We start from the raw sequence: 20,444 nt of genomic DNA on the forward strand, positions 1-20,444 counted from the left end.
CCAGATGACCAGTCTGGGTGGTGTCAGCTGATTCATCCAGTGCAGGGTCTGCAAAATATCTCAAGCACTGATCTTGTTTCACAATAGAGATGTTATCTCCAGGATCAATTTGGGGAAGTTCAGACACTTGAAGCCAGAGGCTGCTTGACCCCTAAACCTTAATTTCTAATCTTATAGAGCTCATTTGTTAGTCCTACAAAGGGAGACCGGTTCCCAGGTCAGAAAAGGGTCTTTTGGGGTAAGAACTATTATCAGTTTTGTTTCAGAGTCAAACCATAAACTAAATTCCTTCCCAAAGTTAGTTTGGCCTGAGCCCAGGGATGTATGTGGACCGCGTAAAGGTTAGAAGTAAGATGGAGTCAGTTAGGTCTGATCTCTTTCCCTGTCCTAATTTCCTCAGTTATACTTTTTGCAAAGGCGGTCTCATTGTATCTGCATGAGGGAAATGTTACATAGTTGTGTTCTATTGCACATCTCATTCCATTTCTGCATTCAGTGACCTTAAACAACTGGCTTGAAATCAGCCACAGTGGGAGTATTTACATTATGGATATCAGCAAATACTACAGATCAGAACTTGATCTATTTTTGTATTGATTTTTAGACTTTAGAAAGTGATGGAGAAATATTAATGCAGATTAAACTAAAAATATGTCACATCAGTAGCTCTTACTTTGTGAATGACACAAAAACTTGAAGAAATATTCTTCCTGTATTTGTAACTACTATCCAATTCAGCAAAGAGATCTTTCATGCTACTGACAAATAAATGAAGCTGCAACGTAAGACTTTGTTACTTCGCTTTTTATTTGTGTAACTGAAAATATTAACCAACATTTATGTCAGAAATTCAGCAAAAATAATCAATGAAAACATTCTGTGAGAATCAATTGGCCATAGGTTATTTAAAATAAAGACTATAATTAATTTCATTATTTTAAAACATTGTTTCCCATGCATCTTTTACAATGGTAACATTACCAATAAATACACACGGATACATGTATGAGTGTGTGGGTGTGTACACACCTTTTTTAAAGAAGAGGCAAATATTAGATGTTTATCAGCACACTACTAATTCAATTCCTCTCCCACATATCCTCTCCATAGGGCTACTTGAGAATTCTTACAATATAGAATCTGCTTTCTCTAGAACAGTGATCCGAGAGAGTGTAGTTAGAAGCTGCAATGTCTTTGTGACCTGGCTTTGGAAGTCCTACTTTCATTTCTGCAATATCTTAGTGATTACATAAGTGAGCTCTATTCGGTGCTGGAGAAGAGTACACAAAGATGGAAATTCTAAGTTGGGGAACATTAGGGATTTTTTGGAAGCTGACTACTATAGTCTACCTCCTGGATCCCAGTGATTCATACCTATCCCACATGCAAAATATACTTACACTCGTCCCAAGTTTCCCAAAAGTCTCATCCTATTATAGCCTCAGCTCAAAGTCCAGATTTCATATATAAATTAGGCACAGATACAGACATGGGTCCTCAGGTGTAGTTTTTCAGACAGAGTTCTGTGAGTACAGTTGCTCGATCTGAACACCTGTGGGAACTAAAGAGAAAAGCTATCTTCCTCTAAAATGCAACAGACAATGGTGGGATGGGCATAAGATAACTGCAAAAGACACTCTTGTTCAAAAATGTAGAAAGCAGCAGACACATGAGAGTCAATGGTCTGAAGTCGAAATGGGCATGTTTTGGAAATTGCTTGATTGGGATGCAGTCCTATTTCTTCCCCATTGTTCTTGGATCTGCCCACTGGGCTCTTGATACTTCTCTGAGTCATTCGTGCATTTGCATGAAAGGACTATCAGCTGTTTTTGCAGCTGTGTCGTTTTCACAGCCTACTTCCTACCAGTAGAATTTTGGGGATCCAAAGTCCTTATTTTTGGTTCAATTTGTAATGTTTCTTTCCCTTTCTGTACAAAGTAGTGGTGTCTGTGTCACTATAATTGTCTTAAATATTTGTGGGCACCTTATTAGACAAAAGCCCTGTCTGAAAATCGTTTTGAGACAAGTCTTTTTTAACTTGAGCTTCTGCTGAGATTGTTAAAGGAATTTACCCTTGAACTTCTGAGAAACTCCGTGGTTTGAGCAGTTTTCTGTGGCACCACGTTAGATTTAGGAAAGGTCTTAAGGATTTACAGCCACACCTTCAACTTTATTACAAGACTATGTTTTCTGAGGAGTACGTTGGATTAGATCTTTGCCTGGAAGCCATTTCATAATTTTATAATTGTTAGTCATCTGATGAGGTTGGGGATTTTCAGAATCAGACGTTCCTGTTTCCTTTTTGTCTAAAAGTCTTTCATTAAGAACAAAGTTTCAGTTAGACAGGATGAATAAGTTCTGGATATCTACAGTACAGTGTAGTGACTCTAGTTAATAATGCATTGCACAGTTAAAATTGCTAAGAGAGTAGACCTTAAATATTATCACTACGAAACTATGATAAGTATGTGAGGTGATGAATATATTAATTAGCTTGATTAAATCATTTTACCATGTATACGTGTATCAAAACATTATATTGTAATGCCATTTTTATTTGTTAATTATACCTTAAAAAGCTGAAGGTAGGGGAAGCGGGTGAGTCTTTGCGTTAGCTTATTTTTGTCCATATTTTGCAATATGCAGCAAGAAGCACACCAGTAGCACCTTCCACACTCCGTCTTGGAATCTCCTTTGCTAGGTCATGCCACTAATGTGGTACATTCTCCACTTTTCGTGTAACTGCAGGAAATAGTGTTGCTAAACTTTCTGATGCTAGATAACAAGCAGCCTCTTTCCCCCACTTTTCACTAACTTTTTCCTATATCTCCTTAAAGCCTCTACTCATACCTTTCTCAAATACAAGCTGGCTTCTAATAACAGTGTGTTTACACATGTTATGTGTTTCATAATACTTTTCCTAAAGGCTTTCCATCTTTTGCTCACTGCCTTTTCCAAAGCCACATTCATATTTTGAGTTATTTATTTTTCCAGTACCTCACTTCCAAGTACTAAAGTACCCAAATCTGTATTAGTTATCTGTTGCTGTATAACAAAGTCCTCTAAAATATAGAAACTTAAATTAATAAACATTGGTCATTTCACATTTTTTGTAAGAAATTCATAAAGTTAGACTGAATGGTTCTGGCTTAAAATCACTCATGGGGTTGATGTTAGATTTTTGGCTTGGGGTGAAGTCAACCGAAGGCTTGACTAGGGCTAGAAGCTCTGCTTCCACGATGGCTCACTTTCAAGATTGTTGGCAGAAAACCTCAATTTGTCACCGACTTTTTGGCAGGAGCTCTCAGCTCCTTACCACGTGTCCTATCATAGGACTGTTTGAGTGTTCATGGCAGTTGACTTGTCACAGAGCAAGTGTTCCAAGAGAGAGAAGGAAAAAATATTATCTCTGCAATGTCTTTTATGACCTAGCCTGAGAAGTCATACACTAACATGTCCACAATATTCTGCTGGTTTCATACCTTACTTATGGAGGGGGATTACATTATGGAACGAAAACCAGGAGGTGATCACTGCTATCTTAGAGGCTGGCTACTATCGATGCCAAAATCAGCATCTATGCCACAGATGTTCCCTGAAGATGTCTTGCTCCTGGGGATTCCTGAATACACCAGAGCAGTTAGTGCTGCCCTCCGTGTCTGGGCTGAGGCTGAGAATTACTGAGGTTTAGATTGCTGATGTCTCATATATCCACAGTATACATAAGGCACTTAGCATACTACCTGGGGCCGAATAAGCATGGCAAAAATATTTTTTCTTGCTATTCTTATTTTATAGAAGATGCATCATTTTTCAGCACAGAAGAACAAGTAGCAACCTCTGGCACAAATACAGGGGATAATCTTGCCCTCACTATGCCCATTAAAATTGTAGTTAAAAAAAATCTAGACCCTTGGGTTTCACTGGTCCCCTTTGGCTGAGTCCCTGGGGAAGTTGGGCCTGTGAGCTATCGGAAAAATGAATGCTGCTTCCTTACAGTCCAGCGGCTAGCCACTTATCCTTGAACCAAATTTCTGCCCCTCCCACCTCTTTTTTTCTCCCAAATATTAATTGTGTCACCTCTCATCTCCAGCTAAAGTCCCTTTAAACCTTCATTCAAGTAATGGCTGCAGCCTCTGCTTTAACTCCTGGCTTTCTGGCACATGCCTAAATCATATTGTGCTTAAGCTGGGACTTTACCTACTAAAAACACTGGAAGCAATTAAAACACTGAGGAACAAGGTGAAAGTTAAGTTCGGAATACAAAACTCTTAGGTGACCAGAAAAGCAATGCATGTTCTCAACCTAGGGGACTGTGTATTAGTCAGGGTTCGCTAGAGGGACAGAACTAATAGGAGATATGTATATCCTATTAGTTATATTATATATTATATATATAGGATTATATATAATATATGTACTATAATACATATAATAGGGTATATATATGTTAATATAGGATTAACATATATAATAAGATATAGTATATATATGTTAATACTTAATAAACTTCCCTTTATATGTGTATAGTATTAATAAGTATTAATAATAATACTATATATATTTATTTAGTTTATTAAGTATTAACTCATATTATCACAAGGTCCCACAATAGGCCATCTGCAAGCTGAGAAGAAAGGATGCCAGTCTGTGTCCCAAAGCTAGAGAACTTGGAGTCTGATGTTCAAGGGCAGGAAGCAGCCAGCACAGGAGAAAGATGTAGGCTGGGAGGCCAGTCCAGATGAGTCTTTTCATATTTTTCTGCCTGTTTTATATTCTGGCCACTCTGGCAGCTGATTAGATGATTAGACCAATCCATATTAAAGGTAGATCTGCCTTCCCCAGCCCACTGACTCAAATGTTAATCTCCTTTGGCAACACCCTCACAGACACACCCAGGATCAATACTATGCATCCTTTAATCCAAGCAAGTTGACACTCAGTATTAACCATCACAGGCTGGTTCCATCTTTTATCTATAGCTCACTTTTGAGGATCCATAATCATGATCTCAAAACATAAATGGTACCATTGTTGGATATTATTTTAAAAATTATATTCATTTGAGGCAAAAGATTGATTGCCTTGAAAGTATCTACATTCAATTTCTCTTGCTTTCTTCCCCACCTTATAAAAGTTAAATGTGATATAATAGACTCTTCTGTTTGATTTCTGGATGAAAATTAGAATGAGAATCAGAGAAGTGTGGAATTGTTTGAAGAGTTTGATGCATGACATTAACACTATTCTCAAAGCACAGTTGCTCAAGATGAAGAACGCTGCTCAGTGCCTTACTTAAAGACAGTTCAAGTGCATCCTTTTGGAGCTGTCTTGTCGTATATCTGACTCCACCACTAGAATACTCCTGTGATTCTGGTTTCTGAATCCATGCAGAGCCCCACACTCAGTCACAACTGGATTCCCTGAACTGGGATCACGCCACAGAAAACAGATGGACAACAGCATTTTATTTTTATTTATTTTTTATTTTTTGAGACAGGGTCTTATTCTGTCACCCAGACTGGAGTGCAGTGGCATGGTCATAGCTCATTGTTACCTCAACTTTCTGGGCTCAAGCGATCCTCCTGCCTTAGCCTCTCAAGTAGCTGGGACTACAGGTGTATGCTGCCACACCTGGCTAATTTTAAATTTTTTTTGTAGAGACAGGGTCCTAGGCTGGTCTCAAACTCTTAGGCTCAGGGATTCTCCCTCCTCAGCCTTTCAAACTGCTGGGATTATAGGCATGAGCCACTGTGTTTGACTGACAAGAGCATTTTAAAAATCGTGATAGTGACCACATAGACTGTAGGTTATGAACACAAATCCTACCATTATTTTTGAAATACTCAAATAATAAAGTATTTCATAGAAGCAGCCTAGAATAGTTTAAAATGCCATGAGAGAAAGTTCATTGTTAGGAATAAAAAACTGACATTGACAGGGACTGTGATTTATTATTTGGCCCCATTATTTTAGGTTGTCTTTGAAGCAGGTATGCTCAGAGTTGACCAACTCCTCCTATGTCTCTTTGGAGGCATCACATGAGATCGATGGGGATAGAGGTCAGGGGAAGAGGTCGGGTGTGGGGGAATTTCAGGAAGTTAAGAAGGAACCACAGGCCTGATGAAGAAGAGAGCCTGGGGCCTGCAGTGAAGCTATAAAGGGAAGGGAAGGAAAGTTGAGCAGAAACAGGTGAATAGAAGAACAGAAAACCAAACACCACATGTTCTCACTCATAGGTGGGAATTGAACAATGAGATCACTTGGACACAGGAAGGGGAACATCACACACAGGGGCCTGTCGTGGGGTCGGGGGAGAGGGGAGGGATAGCATTAGGAGATATACCTAATATAAATGACCAGTTAACGGGTGCAGCACACCAAGATGGCACATGGATACATATGTAACAAACCTGCACGTTGTGCACATGTACCCCAGAACTTAAAGTATAATAAAAAAAAAAAGAAAAAAGAAAAAAGAAAAAGAAGCTGCGCCCCAGGCATGTAGAATGGTATGTGCTGGCTGTTTGTCCCTCACTTACTATTTTGTGGGGCCAACTGGATTCATTTCTTCCTCTATTCATTTGTTCATTCTCACCACCTTTTCTGGACAGCTACTCTGTGTCAGAGACTATGCAAGCTCTGCAGAACAAATCACACTGTTTCAGGCCTTAGGTTTCAGCTCCACTCTGGCTAACATCTATCCAATCTAGTTCAAGGCATTGTCCATTCACATAATCAATACCTTAAATACTAAATACAACACCCTGTAGCCATCCCCAAACAGCCAAGTGTGTATGCTTTTAAACCACAAACCACAGTAGAAAGAGTGCTTCTGATCCACTGCTTTCAAAGCGAGGCTTCAGGTAGTCCTGTGTATTTCATACCTCAAAGGCAAAAGGATGTGTGCAGCCAAATAAAAAGAGGCTAGAACTCTGAGAACATTACCTGGGGGGGGGGGGGGTTATGTGAAACCAGCTGTAGCAGAAGTGATACTCATCTTTGCTCTTGAGAGGTCAGAGCTGATTTTCAGCCTGTGCCTCTGAAATGATTTCCACGGCTGACGCGGTTGCAAGCTCTGTCGAAAGCAGATGGCTCCCTGGAATCTATTTTATTGTCTCCATCTCTGGCTTCCCAGCATTCCAGTTCTGTAGGTGGGCCTCCTACTCCTGCTTTTTTCACCCTGGAGGTGTGCAGTAATAGGTGCTCTACAAGTGCAGTCTGTTTCTCTTCCACAGCTTAGTCTTTGCAATATTATTAAAGATCATATATAAAAAGGCGATAGTCATCATTTTCCATAGCCATTAGACTAAAGCAGTCATTAATCCTGTTAAATACTTTCCAAAGTAAAAGGAAAATAAGAGAACAATTCAAGCCATCCAGGCCTCATTGCAGCCCTGGTGATGAAGTTTGCAGACAGGAGCAGCCCTCACACCTCACGCCTACGCTGTGCCTTGTGTGGGATGGGGAGCTGCAGCCCTTGGAACTTATCACTGTGACAAAATGACTGCATGGAAATGAAAAGAAACTATTCAAAATGTGTTTCAGCTAATATTTCTTTGGGTTTGTGTTTCAGTATTGCCATGCTGGTTGAAGTGTGTGGAAAAGGTTCCCTACTTTGAGTCTAAGTTTTGCGATGAAACAAATTTTTCCATTAAGTGACACCTTAATCATCTTTGGCAATCCTTAAAGGGATGTCTAGGATAAGAAAAAGAGAGCTTGGAACTACTCTGCAATTCTGATTATCTAACCACCCACACTTTATAACCATACTCTTATTTAATCATACTTTTAATTTTCAGAAAGGTGCTTAATTTGAACTCAAGCAACTGCACCAGTTTCCTTGTTTTAGATAAAGCTGGTTTTGTTTTTTTTTTTGTTTTTAGTTACTGTGTTGAGCATCAGACAAGTCAGCGTATCAAAAACAAAATATTGGTCTGTCTTTATGTAAGAAAATGTGCTTATCTCTAAACCTGAAAGAATTGAGCAATTAATTGAGAGTCGTTGCTGTGCATTTAATTACATTTTACATTAATGATTAAAATAAACTGTTAAAGTTTCTAGAAAAAAAACCTCACATTAATTATTTGCAAAAGTCAGAGGAAAGCTTGACCCATCTGAGAATTTGAGTCAAAGGTCTGCCCGGAGTGATTATATTAAAAAGAAGGAGAAAAAAATCTCTGTATTTTGTCACATAAAGCTTGAAGGACTTTGCAGTTGCTTAATTTTGCTCTTTTTCTCAGATGGAAATGTACCTTAGGCAAAGACAATTTGTTTTTGATAATTTTTCTGCATTGTTTTTTTATGATTAAGTGTTATTCTCCAGCTATTTCAACTAATTATCATTGTCTCCCCAAAGGCTGATGAAACGAGGAATCTGAGCAGAATTAGGCTAATTTTACTCCATGGCCTATTAGGCATCCACAGGCAAGTGTTACTGTGCTAAGTACTGTATCAAGCAAGTTAAATAGTTATGATCCCTGCCTTCCACACCATCAGTCCTAGATATTCACCACAGCAGCCCACATAATCATAGGCGAGGGTAAGCAGCTGTGTGCTCCATGGAGGAAAAATCATAGCTCAAAAGGAAGGAGGTGACATTGACATCATTCAACCATTGAGTAATCTCAGTTCGTTATGTGGAAGTATGAATTGGTACGCTGGATTATTAGAAGGATATAAGGGAGAGGTGGGCCAAGGAAACTGTCATTTCACTTGTAACAAGACCAGCCATACTTTGAACCTGCCATTTCCTGGTTCCTCCTTGAGCTCCGATGTTTATTTTCATTTGCATGCATTCTCCATTCTCTTTGGTATATCGTGTCTTTTCTGTGAATTGAGGAATGATGAAAATACTGGTTGGAGAGAATACCTACCTTTGCTTTCTTAGTTGCGCTTGGCAACCTGTTGTCGCTTTGCATGTGGTAAATAATCTAAAAGGCACACTCTCTGGAGCACACACATTTAGAATATGGAAGAATGAATAAAAGGTCTATATTTTTGTGTATAATCACTTTTTGAAGTATCTACCTCAGTAAATTTAATTATCTTCCCAGTCAAAAAAAAATTATGGTGATAAAACTTTGTGAGTGGAAAGAGCTCAACAAAGACCTAAAAGAAATTGAAAAAGTGACCCATTGCTCTGCCAATGGATCAGGGGATCTTTTCCTTAAAGATTTGAATTTAATTGGTTGAGGGTGGGACCCAGGCATCATTGGATTTTTAAAACTCCACTGCTGATTCTCATGTGCAGCCAGACTTTAAGTATATAGAGCGTTAGGACCAATACATATATTTTCTATTACAGTGATTAGTAGGAGAAACCCAAGACAAATTTTCCAAACTAATTTGATTAAAAACTAAAAATACTATATAACAAAATCTGCTTAAGAAGTCGATTCAGTTATATATAGTTGATTTCATTTTATGACACTAAAATATTATTGCAAAACTAATGGAATTCAAAATAAAAATTAAAGAGTTATTCTATAATTATATCACCTAGAGAAATCAAACTTTTTCCCTTTATTCATGGTTCCCTTACATATCTGGCATCACATAGGAACCATACTTAAATCTTCACTTTGCTGCTTAAATAAAAACATAAGCATTTTCCTACATCCAGTGTGTTTATTACGTGGCATTGTAATTGCTTCTGTATTTATCCACATCTTCCAATAGACTTTCCAAAGCTCCTTGAGACTAAGGATAACATTTTCTTGCTTATTCTTGTATTCCCAGCTTCTAGCATAGTTCTGGTGTGTGTGGTAGATAATATTTGTTACATGAACTAACATTCTTTCCTATGATTCATATTAAATTAGGTAGGTCAACTAAAGTGCTTAGAATAAGATCTAGAACATTGAAAATTCACAATAAATGTTAGCTATTATTTGTTTTATTGAATTTTAATGGCTATATCCTATTTTATAGAGTACATATGATTTCTTGAACATGTATTTGTTTTTACACATTTGGGCTCTTTCCCATTTTTCCAACATTATAAATCTGATTAAATGAGTGTTTTGATGCATATATCTGCTTTTTGATTGTTTTCTATAAGTTTTTCAGAAGGAGAATTACAAGATCAATGAACAGATCATTTTAATAATTTTGAAAATTATTGACATGTTACTTTAAAAATACTTAGTAATATGGAAAATCTCAAATGTGTAGAAAGTAAACAACATAGATGCTCCTTGATCTATGATGGGGTTACAACAGGCAAAATCCATCTTATGTTGAAAATATCCTAAGTCAAAAATACACAAAACACCATGGTTTAACCTAGCTGACCTTAAATGTGCTCAAGACACTCTCAGTAGCCTGCAGCTGGCAACGTTATCTGGCAACACAGGATACTGTAAAGTAGAGGTTGTTTAACCTCATGATCACATGACTCAATGTCAGCTGCTGCTACCCAGGATAACAAGAGTGTATCGTACCACATATCATTAGTCCAAGAAAATTCAAAATCTAAAGTGCAGTTTCAACTGAATGAATATTACTTTCACACCATGGTAAAGTTGAAAAGTCGTAGGTTGAGCCATCATAAATTGGGGATCATCTGTAGCATAATGAAACCCCACAAATCTATTAATCAGCTTCTACAGCTATCAACATTCTGCCTTTCATGTTTAATCTATGCCTCACCCTATTCTCTTATTGTACGGGTATACTCGCAATTTGTTCAGTTGGTCATTTAGTCATAGACAGTTGAACTACTTCTAGTTTTGGCTGTTATGAGCAAAACTGCCATGTTCATTCATGTAAAAAAAGTTTTTAAAATATTTCTACTTTTTTTCTGGGGTAAATACCTATGTGTAAACTTTTGAGTTTTTGTACAGTTACGTTTATAAGAATCTACAAAATCTTTTCCCAAAACAGTTGTATGATTTTATATTCTCACCAGCAGTGTATGAGAGTGCTGGTTGCTCTATATCCAGCAGCACTTGGAGTGGTTAGACATTTTCACTATTAGCCAGAATGGTGACTATATTGCTATCTTGGGGTTTAACGTGAATTTCCCTGATAACAGTGAGGCTGAATATCTCTTCATGCTCTTACTGGCCATTCATATATCTTCTTGTGTGAAGTAAATGTTCAAATCTTTTCCCTATGATGTTACTGGGTTTTTGGCCTTCCTATCCTGAAGTTTATTATATGTTCTGGATGCATGTTATTTGTCAGAAATACGAACTGAGACATTTTCTTCTGGTTGTTGGTCTCCTTTACATTTTCTTAACAGTGTTTTTTGAAGAGCAGAGGTTTTTAATTTTGATGAAAGCGAATTTATTACATTTTTTATGGCTCACATTTTGGTGTCCTAAGAAGCCTGGTCTTCTTTAAAGTTGTGTAAATTTTCTCTTATATTTTCTTCAATAAGTTTTTTAGTTTTAGGATTTATGCTTAGGTCTATAAACCATTTAGAATGAATTTTTGTGTGATGTCAGTAGGATTGCTGTGTTACTTAAAAAATACTATTACAGAAAATCTCAAACATATGGAAAATAAACAGAATGTAGATGTTCCTTGACCTATGATGGGCTTATGGCTTGGCAAAACCCATCATATGTTGAAAATATCCTAAATTCATTTCTTTCATGTGGATATCCAGTTGTTCCATTACTATTTGTTAAAAAGATTATTTATTCCCCTTGCACCTTTGTTGAAAATCAATTCATCATATATGGGATTATACATGTACATATATAAATAGAGTAGCATATGAACCCTTCCCCCATTACCTAGCTCATCAATGATCAGTATTCTGCCATTCTTCTTTCATCTGTGCTTCCTTACTTTCCTACCACTGACTATTCCTTTAAATTTTGGTGGGGTTTAAAAAATCAAATATCAAATGTATGGAGATAACATGTCCATACATTTATTCTAAGTGTTTTATAGTTTTAACTCATATTTAGATCCAGTATGCATCTCAAATTAATTTTTTACATATGATATGAGACAGGGGTCAAGGTTAATTTTTTTCCTATGTGGCTATTCAGCTATTCCAGCACATTTTTGGAAAATATTTTCCTTCCCCTATTGAGTTGCTTTGATACTGCTGTTGAAATTCAACTGATCGTAAGACTGTGGATCTATTTCTGGCTCTTCTTCTTTTTTTTTTTTTTTTTCAATTATCTATTTGTGCCATGTTACATTTTAGTGCCAGTTTTGGAAACTGTATTACCATCAGCAATGAATATTTAAATGTCTGAGGTAGTTTCTTGTTAGATTTCCTTAGAAGATAAGTTTGAATTGGAGATACTAATGTAATTGATTTATTGAGGGTGTGCTCTCAGGAGTAACCTGTAAGAAACTGAGGGAAACAGGATAGGGCAGAAGAGTAAGCTAAGAAAACTATAATTTCAGGAGGAATCTAACCTCAGCCTAATTCCATAACAAGCTCTGGAGCATGAGTTGCACCCCAGGGGCTTTTGCCCAGAGGTAAGGGGGCTGAGCTGTTGTACCTCAAGTCAGTTGGTATTTGCCATTGGCCATCTTTGCAGGGAAGATGCCACCTCCCAGGAGTCCCAAGGTGAGTTAGCTCCAGCCAGTCAAGGGCAGTCTCTGGAGCAGGATGAAGGATGAGCCTGTAGCAGCCAGCACTCATATAGCAGGGGGATGGGTGGATCGCCATAGAGAAGCACGTCTGGGGGCAGCAGCAGCATCTGTGACAGGAGCATTTTTGAGGACAGTATCAGCAAGAATAGTATCCAGGCTTTCCACAAAAGTTTTATCCTGCTCCTGTCAGAGCACCATTTTGTGACCTCGGAGAGTGCAGGCTGCCATTTTACCCACTTATTTCTTTAGGTCAGCACTCACACTATTTTAAGGCAAGCCTTTGTTATGATTATGGATAGAGTTGAAATTGTGCAGCATTTAGTAAGTTAATATTTACTTTTTTAATATGGCATGTAGGCAAATAAACGGCCTTCTCTGTCATCATGAATGTGTATATTTAAGATGTATTCTTGTCCATGAATCGAGAAGTGATTCTAAAACCACGATACTCTTTATGGCTTTTAGAAATCAAAACTTAAACGTGGAACTTTAAAATTTACAGGGATCTGTTGTACTTAAAGCTTGTATTTGTGGAATTGGTAGCTTTCTACTTGGTGTGAAACTTGACCCAGCAGCTTTCATCATGAACTCAACTTTTCTAGTGGACACCAGGGAACACTTCTGATTGCTCAAGTCTCTATTTGAATTTCCGAGTTCGCTTTGAATGAGACCAAAAATAGAATTCTGTGTTGCTTTGAATAAACAAGCAACCATAACGCTTCACTGTTCTGTAGCAATATCTGCTTATTAAGGAGACTGTCATGTGGGCAAGTGAGCATTCAGCTGGAGTGGCTCTGTAGTTTTACCTTTCAGCCTCATTCAGATTTATAAAATGTGGAGAACTGTAGTGAAAAACATATCCTCATAGGCATATTTACATTTTTAATTTTTTTGAACATATGAAGTTATATCTAAACCTGTTAATATAATAAAGCATGTGAAATTGCTCTGTAAATAGCAATGTCCCATGCAAACATGAATTGCTGTTAATATTATTTCCTAAAAGTGATCTATAGACACTGATGTCACTTGAAGGCAAACCTCATCTGTTTCATCTCGTAAATGAAACAATTGTACTTTAATATCTTAGGAAGGGAATATTTGGTCCAAGTATAACTCAGGATAAATCATGCCAAAATAGACACTTGAGATGCATACATTTATTATATTATGAATATAACTAAATAGAGGAACTCTTAAATAGGTTTAGCCAATATTTGGTCTCAGTAGAGAAGGTATGAAAGGTTGCCTAGGAATAAAGTCTATCTAGTCATATGAAGTAGCTCACTGAGCAAAGAAATGAAATGGTATAGGAAATCAGTTTAGAAGAATCATCTACATTTTTAGCAAGTTTCATGGGGTTCAGTATTTCCCCTTGGCTATAGACTTGACAATCTTGTCCCATTGCTGGTTAAGGTTATTGGTACAGAAGTCAGTGTTTGCAAATATACCTCTGCCATCTTTTTCTCCATTCTGTGACTAGAGCAGACATTACCAATGATCATGGTTTTCCCCACTCATTTTCCATTCAGACTACCAAATATTTTAAACACCCTGCTTTAAGCCCGCTTTGTTATGGGCAGAATGTTTCCCTAAAAAAAAAAAAATTCATATATTGAAATCCTAATCTTTAACATGATGGTGTTAGGAGGTGGGGCCTTTTGGGAGGTGATTAGGTCATGGACGTGGAGCCCTCACAAATTATATTAGTGCTCTTAACTCGTTTGTCTCTTCCATCATGTGAAGACATAGCAGGAAGATCTAACTATGAAACAGGAAACAGGCCCTCATCAGACGCTAGATTTGCCAGAGCCATAACTTTGAACTTCCCAACCTCCAGAATTGTGAGAAATACATCTATGTTGTTTAGAAGCCACCCAGTTAATGGTATTTTGTCATAGTAGCCCCAGCTGACTAAGACACAGTTGAAGCATGTGATGTAGAAACTTTTTACCATCCTTGTTTCAATTAGTTCTCGAAGGCAGTGTGAAAACAATGTTTATTTTGTGCAATATAGTCTTAAAGGATGTTGTTATTATGAGGGGGAAAACAAGTTTGGTGGACAAAATAATTTGAGTGACATTGGGTTAAACTAAGGTAAGCAGGGCTCAGGACTTCTCTGAACATTTCTAAATTAATGTGGGTTGTAACACTCCATGAGAGGGTCATGGAATTTAACCAATGAATACTAGACATTGTACTTTTTTCTCAATAAAGAATCCTGCAGCTGTAGAGTTTCAAAAACATATATAGTGGGAAAATTGGTTTATAGTGTTTCTGTATTACTATATGTGACTTACCCTTGGTATTTACAGAAAGGGTTAATGGCTTTTTGTGGCAGCTTTGTACTGTTTCAATTTATTTAAGACAGAGCTACATTTCCCAGAAATCTCCCTTCCTATGTGGTCCTGGTTTAACAATGGCCACAGAATCATTTAGCACATGATTTGGAGGGCAGAAGTAAAGAGAAGCTGTATTTTTAACACTCTGAAGATCAATTTAGGGACCAGGCACTGTGGCAGTTCATGGTCATCCACCTGCTCACCTTGTGGGAATGGGGAAGCATCTGGATCTGCGGTTCTTTCATATCTGAAGACACTCCTCCTTCAGCTTCTCAGAGTTCCGGGCCAAGTGCATGTGCAATTCCATGGGAAAAGGTGCCAACTTCCCCTCAGGTCACTTACAGCATCGAGGTTGGAGTTGGTGAGAGACAAGTTCTAGTTTTCCTGTGGATTTCAGTACATTCCTGTAGGTTGTAGTGTGTTTTTGTTCATCCTTATCCAGCTTTCTTTCCTGACCGGTAGACTGGCTCTCCTAGCATGGCTTTAAGCTCAACACTAGATGCAGAGGCATCATCCGTCATAGACTGCTCCATCAAGTCCCACAACTAATGAGGTCTAACCCCATAATCACTTTCTTAGTTTGTGTAGTCCAGAGTGGTTCTGTGTCTCTGGTCAAAGCTGAACTGATTCAGTAATTAGTACTAGAAATGGTTTCAGAGGAACAGAACCTTTGAAAGAGAGGCCTCTGGGTTATCTAAATTGAGTTCCTGATCTGATGAAATCTAATGACAATAATGACCTTGTTTACATTGGTAAGGGGGTCACTGGCAGTTCATGGCAGGGAGGGCAAAACCATCACTTAAATTATCACCTGCTCTGTCTTGTAATCAAGTGCTTACAGAAAGAGGGTAAATCTTAGGGTGACCATGTATTTGCTACTATAGGATATTTTGTTGTGAATAAAGAGTATAATAGGTTCGACTGGTTACTTCTATGGCCACTCACTAGTGAACTCGACAATTTTTGAAAAAGAAAATGAGTTCAAAGACTTACATTTCCAATTCAAGACGTAGACTGTCACAAGAAGTCTTCTATGATTTCCCTAAATGAAATTCTTGTTTTATGTAGCCACAGATTTCTAAAAAGCAGATCCAGAATCTAATCTGGTGAATGACTGAATTACAATGTATCTGTACGTGTAGAAAGGCAATGGCATGATTGGGGACTGGGGCGGACCTTTTTATATGGCATACGAGTCCCCTCCCTCCAAAGAACAAAATGGTAATTCTTACTGATGTAGCTGGTGAGAGACTATTTGCAGGATTCCTGTGTAATTTTTAACGGGCATATTTGACAAGATTTTGAGACCATTTTATCTGCAACAACCATTGAAAATATTTGCATCTGTAAATTACTGAAATAATACATTCTGAAGTCAAGAGGAAAGGATATACCATTAATGGACCTTACGCAGCATGACAAAAGCTCAGCTTGCTAAACCAGGATATGACCAACACAGGGCAGCCTTGGACACAAAACTCAAAAACATAAGTGACCAACCAAGTGACTTTAATAAATGGACTTTGATGATAAACTTCAATCTAAGGCCCATTCTGAAGACATTTAATGGTTCTAAGTGGTATTAAAAAATGGGCAAGATAAGGAATAGTGTGCTATAATGGAAAAGAGATGGAAAACATTGGAGCCAGACATTGGCCTTCTTCTGGATCTTGGCTCCAACGTTTATTAGCTGTGTAATCTTTGACAAGGCACTTAGTTCCTCCACTATAAAAATGAGAATAAATTCACCTGGCAATGATTTTTTTAAAATGAAGATTAAATGAGGTAAAGTCTAAAAGTATACAAGTAGGTGCCATAAACTTTTCTCTCCCAAAACTTGCTCAATTTTCTTCTAGATATTATTTTAGGCAATTAGGCAAGAAATGTACACTTTTACAGCAATTAACTACATCAGTGCTTCTCAAACCTTAATATGAATTTGATTTACTTGGGATCTTGTTAAAATGTAGATTGTGCTTCAGGAGATTTGGGGTAACACCTGAAATTTTGCATTTCTAACACGTTCTCTTGTGACATTAACACTGCATTCCGCAGACCTCTCTTGAGTAGCAAGAGCTAAATCCAACTGTTTGTTTTTGTCACACAGAGGGGGTGCTATTGGTTAAGGACCTAATGATTCAGGAATGAGATGGCTTTCAGGTCAGCTCAGATCTTGGGATGAGTAGTCTGCTTCATCATTGTTTAATAGCCCGTGGTTTGGATGAAATGATGACTATGATGACTATACCAGAAATTCACCCAAAATATACACAGGCTTTTATATGTAAACACAATCTTAACTCTCTTTTTAAAAAACTGACATAAAGAGACTTAAATTTGTGACATACTCTGTCGCTTAAAGTCTATTTTACCTATTTGAAATAGGAGATTTTTGTTTGTTTTTATAAAATAAAGAATCATGTATATGGGTGGAGTTCTTGTTTTTGTAAAATAAAGAATCATGTATGTGGATGGAATTCTTTTGCGTGCTTTTTGTTTTTACCCTTTGACAGATGCAATCAAGGCCTTTAGAAAATACAAAGACCTGCTTTTAGTTGAGACTTTTTTTCAGTAATTTTGCATTGCAATCTTTTGATTTTTTTTTCAGGGCCTGAGTTGCAGAACATCGGTAATACCAACTAATTTCATGGTTTGTGATTGAACATAAGACTTTAATTCAATTGTGGACATTTAAAAGATATTTTAAACAGCAAGCACAGTGCAAATTCTTAATATTCAGACAGAAATGAGGCATTGTTATTTATAACACTGGAAAAAAAGCTTTGCAATCACCTAGTCACTAGGTTTTTAAAAAATCCGTCACACTGGAGAAGACTTAATTCATGCAATGTAGGAAGAAAAAGATTACTGTGAATTGAATTTTAGAGGGCAGAGATTACTAAAAGAAAACCTCAACCCTTGCTGAGAAATAATCATCTTAGAAATACTAGAAGCACACATACTCTATAAATATGAATGGGTTGATGATTTCGTGAATCTTCATGATTCTTATTTATAATCTTTTGAGCTTTCATCTTGTAGCTAAATTCTACCTACATTTTATTTCTTGAAGAAAAACATTTCAAGCAAAAATGATTTTTAGAAAGATGGCTAAGGACCAATTTCCAAATGTATTCAGCAAAAGAAAAATACCAAACATCAAACCTCCATCTCTAGGCTTCCAGCTGTCTGACAAAGCACACACATCTTCTAAGCAGAGTATAAGAATTGTAGTCACATGGCTTTCCTTCGATCTATTTGACATCAAACATCTGGGTGGAAGCAGAAACACTCCATCACTCAGCTTTTTCTTAATAGACATGAAGCTTCTTGGAGGTAATGAACTTGGAAGACCAAACATTTTTCAGTTCTTTTTTGGAGGTCATAACACCAATTTAACTTTCTTAAAGTCTTAACAAATTCCAGCTTTAAATAGGAAGCAATGTTAAAGACTTTGTCATTGAGAAGAGGGTTTCAAATACATCTCCACAGGAAAAGTGTTTTGCTTTTTGTAATTGAAAAGTTAAGGCTACAAAAATGAAACGTCGGCCGCGCGCGGTGGCTCAAGCCTGTAATCCCAGCACTTTGGGAGGCCGAGACGGGCGGATCACAAGGTCAGGAGATCGAGACCGTCCTAGCTAACATGGTGAAACCCCGTCTCTACTAAAAAATTCAAAAAACTAGCCGGGCGAGGTGGCGGACGCCTGTAGTCCCAGCTACTCAGGGAGGCTGAGGCAGGAGAATGGCGTAAACCTGGGAGGCGGAGCTTGCAGTGAGCTGAGATCCGGCCACTGCACTCCAGCCTGGGCGATAGAGCGAGACTCCGTCTCAAAAAAAAAAAGAAACGTTAATCCTTTTATTAATAAAGTTCCAGGTTAGATGATTCCAATTTTGAATTCCTAACGCAGTTTTTCACTCTGTACTGTTCTCTGTAAGAGGTAAGTGACATTATGTTTATTCAGTTCCTAACCCCTTCTGTCATGGAAAGAGTAGTGAAATTCATATCTGAATGAATACCTGATTCCAGTCCTAACTCGACCAGTAACTGGTTCTATGACCCTGTGTGTGCTGCCCTGACCATAGCTTCCTACTATGTAAAACAATAACATTGATGATAATTAAAGTTCACATTATTGAGACCTGACGTGTTACATTTTTGTGTGTTATCTCATTTACTCCTCACAACCACATTATAAGGTAGCTTCAACTATTATCCCTTTTGTGCAGATGATAAAACCAAAGCACACTGAAGTTAAGTAGCTTGACCCAGACCATGAAGCTACCAGGTGGCAAAGTAGTAAGAAGTAACCAGCAAGAAGTGAAACTAAGATGAGAATGGCTCTCCTAGACTCCAAGTCTGTGGTCTTTACTACTGCACTCTTCCGACACAGCTGAGTGGACTGGCTGATATTTGCAACTCTAAAATGATGACCCCATTTCTATTTTCCTTCAGGCAAATGTCTACTCAAACTATTAAGCAAAATGGTTTTTCATTTTATTTTTTAATATTTCTAGGGATAACATGTAAATAATGTATTATGAAAGTCTTGTATATTCACAGTTATAAAATATATTTCTTTTTGTTTTTTAAGTATACTCTTTGGATACAATTCCAGCACATCTCTTTAAGTGTGCCTATTTAAGATAATGTGTCACATATGTGAAAATAAGCCATCTTATCTCCTTTCTTTCTTAGGATAAATATTCTCAACATTTTTCTCTCATGTTCTCACTAATCCACGTTTTTGCTTGTAGCTTTGTTGCTTCTCCTCTCCCCTCTACAATATCCCCTTATTCCTCTTGATCTGTCCTGTCAAAATGTATACATTCATTTATTCAACACACACTGAAGTGCTACTGTGTCAGGTCTTGTCTTAGATGCTGACAACATCAACATCAACAATTCTCCCAGAAATGTATAGGCTAATGACCAAGATTAAGTAACTGATTGTTAATATAATAATCAATATATAATATATAAGTGTATGATCCTGTGTGCCATACAAATACTAAAATGAAGTCCTTCCTTCACTGGGAAGTTAAGAGAAAGTTCCCTGGAGGAGGGGATGCTTGAAGTGGGTCTTGAAGGGCGAGTAGATTTTGCAGGGAGAAGCAGAGTAAGGGAAATCAGAATAGATTGGACATTATGTGCAAGCCAAAGAGGCATGAGAGAGCACAATGTGGCTGGGAAATGGGTCGTTGGAAATCGTTCAAAGAGCTCAGGTCAGGAATGCAAGAAATGAAGCTAGAGAGGTGGATGGAGTTCCGGTGATGAAAGGCCTGTGTGTTGAATGAAGAAATTTAAACATGGCTCCCAACACTTTGGAGAGCAAGTGAATGATTTAAAGCAGGGCAGTGACAGGATCTGAGTGCCATTTTCCAATTGTCTTCCTGAGAGAGAAAGTGCCAGGATATATCAAAGATGGTGCAGAGATGAGATTTTCCTTTCTTTTTTTTTTTTTTTTTTTTTTTTTTTTTTTTTTTTTTTTTAGGAATGACTGTACCAATGCCAGTTCCTGACATCAATGGGGAAAT

This window comes from Rhinopithecus roxellana, chromosome 18 (genome assembly GCF_007565055.1).
Source record: "Rhinopithecus roxellana isolate Shanxi Qingling chromosome 18, ASM756505v1, whole genome shotgun sequence".
Taxonomy (NCBI): domain Eukaryota; kingdom Metazoa; phylum Chordata; class Mammalia; order Primates; family Cercopithecidae; genus Rhinopithecus; species Rhinopithecus roxellana.